This window comes from Phascolarctos cinereus, unplaced genomic scaffold (genome assembly GCF_003287225.1).
Source record: "Phascolarctos cinereus isolate Bilbo 61053 unplaced genomic scaffold, phaCin_HiC Scaffold_726;HRSCAF=1367, whole genome shotgun sequence".
NCBI classification, from domain to species: Eukaryota; Metazoa; Chordata; class Mammalia; order Diprotodontia; family Phascolarctidae; genus Phascolarctos; species Phascolarctos cinereus.
Genome location: NW_027556098.1, coordinates 145,831,702 through 145,837,701, shown reverse-complemented (window position 1 = coordinate 145,837,701; position 6,000 = coordinate 145,831,702). Strand labels below are relative to the sequence as shown.

At 40.9% G+C, this 6,000-nt stretch overlaps 1 protein-coding gene across 1 annotated transcript in view; it reads left to right on the top strand.

The window, feature by feature from the left end:
• The first annotated feature begins 2,286 nt into the window (after positions 1-2,286).
• CFAP221 (cilia and flagella associated protein 221) overlaps positions 2,287-6,000 on the top strand; it is a 99,177-nt gene continuing 95,463 nt past the window's right edge. The window contains 1 exon segment of the mRNA XM_020963130.2: positions 2,287-2,412. The gene's annotated coding sequence lies outside the window, so the exon portion shown is untranslated.

The following is a 6,000-nucleotide window of genomic DNA, read 5'->3' as shown; positions in this document are numbered from 1 at the left end:
CTATTTGGATGACTTTCTACTGTCATTACTTCAAGAATCAAAGTTTCTCCTTCCAAGTCTGTGCTTCTGGAATAATAGTCATTTTCCTTTATTCTCTTATGGTATTTTCAAAACGTACAAAAAGTTGTTTAATGTGCAAAAACTAATTTACTGCCATGTAAGGATATCTTAAAATACAAAGATTACGAATATAGTTAGTAAAAATATTGGTTCTATTAGAAATCATGTCTTAATAGCAGATGATGTTTCAGTTTCCAGTTTGGTCTCACTTTCATCCTCAGGTCTGATGAATCTCTTTCCTACAGTTCTAGTCACTGGGGGAGCAAGGTCTTTTTGTTTGGAAGCCTCAGTTTCTCATTGAAACTATATTAGCACCACAGCCCCATGGCTATAGAAAAGACAGAGCTGGAATCAGTTAGGCTGCATTTTGACACCATGGGAAGGGGGAAGGGAAGGCATGTAGCAAGGTAATTAAAGGAGAATAAAGAGTATTGCTTGTTACCAATTGACTGTAAATCTCCAGGGCACAAAAATAATATTGCTACATCTTTGGGGATTCCTGGAAGAATTCTCCAATGTGGATGTGTTCTTGTATGTCATTCTAAGAATTCTAACCCCATGGGAAAGCCAGGGGACCTTTGAATAGTATATGAATTTTCCCTTCTACTGGCCATGTGTGCAATGCTTATAACTTTCCTATTCAAGGCAATCTCTACTATTAGACCAGGCCAATATCGTCAGGATTTAGTATAGTATCTGGAGCTTATTGGTTAATTGATTTGTCTCAGGGCTCCATCTAAATAACATTCAAAATAGCTTCCCAAAAAGCTGCTGCAAGACCCTTCTTTATTACTTTCCACAGAAGGTCTCTAACCTTGATTCTTACTTGGGATAGGATGAGTGATTTTCTTTTACCTCTTCTCTCTACCATCCACATCTCCCTAGAATTTTCTAACCATGGGGATAAACAAGTACAATCGTACAATTTTTAAGAATAAATTTTCAAGGGCAGACTAGGGGAAAGGGTATTCAGAATGCACGTTGTCTTGGGGTTGGGAGAGGGATGAGATAGGGAGAAAATTTGAAACTCAAAGTCTTGGGGAAGTGAACGTTGAAAACTAAAAATAAATAAATCAATGAATCTTAAAAAAAGTGAAACTTTGAAAACAAAAAAAAAGTTTTTATTGATAACTTTTGTTTTTTAATCACTATCTCCCCAAAGTCCTTCCCCCAGCACCACCCTGAGAGTCATCCCATATAACACAGTATTAAGATTTTTTTAAAAAGTGGAAAAATCAGCACAATTGATTGACTTATCAGTTATGCTGATATATGCAATCATCAGAAAAAGTCTGAAAATATGTGCAATGTGTAATCATCTTGGACTTCCAACCTCCGCAAAGGGAAGGATTGAGCACTCTCAATCTATTCTCATGTCTTTGCTTTCGAATCATGCTTTTTCTTATTAATTTTGACTTTGATTTTTGTGGTTGCTCTTTACGTTTCCATCGTGATAGCCATTAGTCATTGTGTGTATTGTTTTCTTGGCTCTGCATACTTCACTCTGTATCATTTCATGTTAGATTTCCCATGGTTCTCTGCATTCATCACAGTCATCATTTCTTACAACACAATGATATTCCATAGGCATACGAATTTGTCTTGAAACTTCAAAAATCCTCAGAGGGAGTGCAATCAGCCACTGTTTTGCAAAGCTCCGGTATCCCTCGGGTGAGTGTGCAGGGTGGCTCAGCTATTAAAAAAAACAAAAGCAAAAACAAAAAACTAACCTGAATTTAGCCTATATTCGTTTGTCTTTCTGTATCTCTTGCTTTGTATTTGTAGAGGGACTCTTCTAGGGATGTGAAGTTTCTTTTTATTCTAGGGAAGAAAGGAGCAAGCCGGCCCCACTTTTTTTTTTTCCTGGAAAGGTCCGAGATTTCCAGTACTAGACCTTGTCTTCGCTCTTAACTTGCGGCTGGGCCCCTTCCCTTCTAGTAGCGGGATAATGGCAGGGTCCATCTTATTCTTGTCCTCTAACGGGTCATTTTCCCCAATCCTCCCACTTAACAGAAGGTTCCTCTCCATCTGGCCTTGGTGCGTCCTCTGAAACCAACACAAAAACATGACTTATTACAAAATCTCCATTTTTTCTTACGCCATGTCCCCCATCGCCACCCTATTTTCTTCCAACGCTCCTCCGCCACCCCCCACGTTTGGGAGTCACTTGGTTCGGTCCTTTCACCTGTAGTCACGGTAGAGCGTCCCGTTGTCATAGCAGCAGCGGTGGCGTGGCAGGGGCTGGAGAGTCCCGCTGGCCGGGCCACTCTAGGCTCCCGGCCGGGGGCGGCGCGGGGGAGGCGGGGCACGGCCCTGCGGGCCCCGGGGACGAGCCCCCTCTCGGGAGTTGAGGTGAGCGGGCACGGGGGCGAGACAGGGTGGAAGAGATCCAGGGGGAAATGGGGAGGGAGTAGATTGCATGGGACTATCCCGGACCGAGTATGGCGTTCCTGGGAGGCCTGCCTTCTAGCCCCAGCCTTTTTCCCCCCCCAACTATGTAGGGTAGGTTATTTCCTAAGTTATTTCCTCTCTCTCAGCTCTCTTTTGCTCCTCTGTAGAGTGAAGGGAGATTGGGCTCTTTCTGCAGCCTTAAAGTTCTGTAAGTTTTTGATGGAGTGGATGAAGGGATGAATATATAGACCTGTGATTTCCTTACTGTAGGAAACTCCTGATGAGGGACCCTGCCGATGCCTGTCTGCATCTTCTCTGCAAATTTATAGTCATGGAAAGATGGCCGAGGAGGTTTAAGGGGCTTGTCCAGCGTCCCACAATCAAATATGTCAAAGACAGGACTTGAACCCAAGTCTTCCAGCCTCCCACCCACTAAGCGACATTGCTTCTCACTAATAATAATAACTAGCATTTCTATATTAAGATTTGTATAGCATTTCACACATATCCCATTTGATCCTCGCAACAACTCTATGAGATGAGTGCTGTTATTGTTCCCATTTTTACATGTGAGGAAAGGGCAGGCTCGAAGAGGTTGTGACTTGCCCAAGATGATGAGAAGGAGTGGGGAGGAGATGAAATGCTGTTGTTGTTGCTGCTGCTGCTGTTGGGGAGAGATTGAGAATGAAGGAGTTTGGAAATTTGGAAAGGAAGTTTGAGAGAGATAGGGTGATGCTTGTGGGGGGGGGCAGTTAAGAAGAAATAAGATGAAGGAATGAGAGTACCTGTAGAAAGACCTCTTGTCAACCTTAGTGTCCTCATCTGCAAGATGAGTATTACTATCACAGATATTGAAGAAACCCAAGAGATCATCTTGTTTAACTTCCTTATTTAACTGGCTCCAAGGAACCAAGGACTTGTCCAAGATCATACTAGGTAGTAAATGGCAGTGCTGGAATTTGAATGTAGGTACTCTTGATTACAATTCCATCATTCTTTCCATTGCAAGCCAGCAGATTGCCTTTCCCTTTTACATCTGATATTCTTTAGGTGTATGAAGGAGGATTGAAGGGTCCTTTGGTGACTGGAGGAAACCTTATTTGAAGGGGATGAGGTGAAGGTGGCTTAGCTAAAAAAGATTTATTGAGTACCTACAATATTCACTATATTAGATACTTGGGTGGGTGTAGAGGGTGGGGATACAAAAACATATACTATACAGTTTCTATGCTCTTTACAATCTAAATGAGGCTGTAAGATCAGTATGTACATTGCCTGGAACATAGTAGGTGTTTAATAAATGCTTGCTGATGGACTGTTAAGTACAAAAACACCAATAAAAGGCAGTACCAGATTAAACCTCAACTCATTGGTAGAGTTTATAAGTTTTATAGGTCAGAGGAAAAACAAGTATTTATAGCATGCTTACTTTGTGCCAGGTACCAGGGATACAAATTTAAAAAAATAATAATTCCTGGAGTTTACATTCTACATTCCACTGGCTGTAATACAACATGTTCATAAATATGCAGGATATGTTGGGATTTTTTAACCAGAATGATGGGGATGAATGGCAATAAAAACTGTGTTTTGGGGCATGGGTGGTACTTCTTGAGTTAGGATTTTCAAATAAACAAACAAAAAAAAAGGCCTTGAAGGTAATGGCACTTTTACTGAGCTTTGAAGGGAGCTAAGAGTTCAAAGAGGCAGAAGTGAGAAGAGAGGACATTGTCCGTTGTGGAGACGGCTGGTACAGATCACAGAGACTAGAGAGTAAATGATTCATTGAATTGAGATGGCAATTAGACATAATTGGAAACCAGACTGGATATTGGGTTAGAAGTCAGGGCTAGACATAAAGATTTGATTGTGACCTGCAAAAAATTGATAATTGTCACAGTGAGAATCAATAAACTCTCTGAATGACAGATTACGTTAGAGAGAACAAAGACTGTGAGGATTGAACCATAGGGAACAGTTGATCTTAGGAAGTAGAAGAAAGAGGAGGAGCTAGCAAAAGGAGAAAGAACATTCAGAAATGAGAAGAGAACCAAGATGGTGTGGTGTCACAGAAGTCAAAAAAAGAATTTCTCAGAGATGGTCAAGGAGAAGACACTGAAAAATCAAGATTATGGAGCAAAGGGGGAGATGAAAAGAAAGAGTACAGGTGGCACTTCTCAGTAGGGTCTTGAGTTAATATTTTCAAGTCCTGAGGCTTCAATAATGTCTTCAAATTTCTAAGGAATTAGCATCTCAATAACTATCTCATACAGAAAGAACAAAAGGAAAAGAATTTCAGCAGGATGAATTTGCAAATTCATAGACTAATAGAGTTCAAAGAGCTCTCTGAGATCATTCGGTTCAGTCACTTCATTTTACAGATGAGATGAAGTGACTCACCAAAATGACACAATTAATTAGTGGCAAAACTGGTACTAGAACTCAGGTCTCCTAATTCTCTTCCCAGAGACTTTTTTTCATGACACAACTCTGCTGTGCTGTTTCCCCCTTTACCTGGAATACTTTCCTCTAGGTTTTTGATCTACAAAATTTCTATTCATCCTTTGAGGTTCATCTTAAGCTCCAGTTTCCCCAAAAACATCTCCCTGGAGCTCTGGAGCCCACAGGAATAGTTTTTTCTAACTTATTATTTATTGTCTATATCCATCATTTTATGATTATCCATACAGTTTAGTGTTTTTAATTATCATTTCATGTAAGGTATTGTTTTACCAACTTGACTATGGAATCTGAGAGCAGAGACTGTATTTTCTTCTGTTTTTCCCATCGTGTTAGCACAAGACTAGTACCTAGGAAGTATCGATAAATATACTTAGATAATTTAGGCATGGAAGAGTCTATTGAATAATTGAATGAAAGAATGGAAGGAAGTAAGGAAGGAAACAAGCATTTATTAAGTACATATTTATTAAGTATGGGGTATATGGGGTGTTCAGGGAGGACTAGCCCCTCTGGTGTGAGGGCTTGCTGAGCTCTTTTCAGAGCTGTTTATCCACCTTTGGTGTCTACCTTCACTCTATTCTCACCTGTGGCTCCAAGAAGCTATAGTATGTGCAGTGGCCACACCCTGGTAAAATTGTCTTGGCAGATGGGCTAAACCAGTTTGAGGGTAACCAACAGGCCTCCAAACTGTTAGTGAGTTAGGGGGATGTCTACCCCAAGCAATAGACTTTCCCCATCAGAAAGGGGTGGATGAAAATAATTTGTTCCAGTGGTCATGAAGCAGATGCTGTGGAGTGCCTAGAGCTTGGTTAGGCATTGAAGACACCAAGATCATCCATTGCATCCTGGGCCACTGCCAGTCTTCTTGACTTTTGTGCTGACGCTGGACATCAATGACTTTGGAAGAGAGAGTGAGGCCAATGACTTTATGCAACTCTGCCTCACTTAAATTCAATTCACTCCAAGTCAAGACATCGCCCCATGATGTCATTGGTCCTCTTCACAAATGAGGGACAAACACCTAGAACAAGTACTTACTTATGTTCCAGGCATTGTGATACAAATACAAACAAAAAAGATACATGC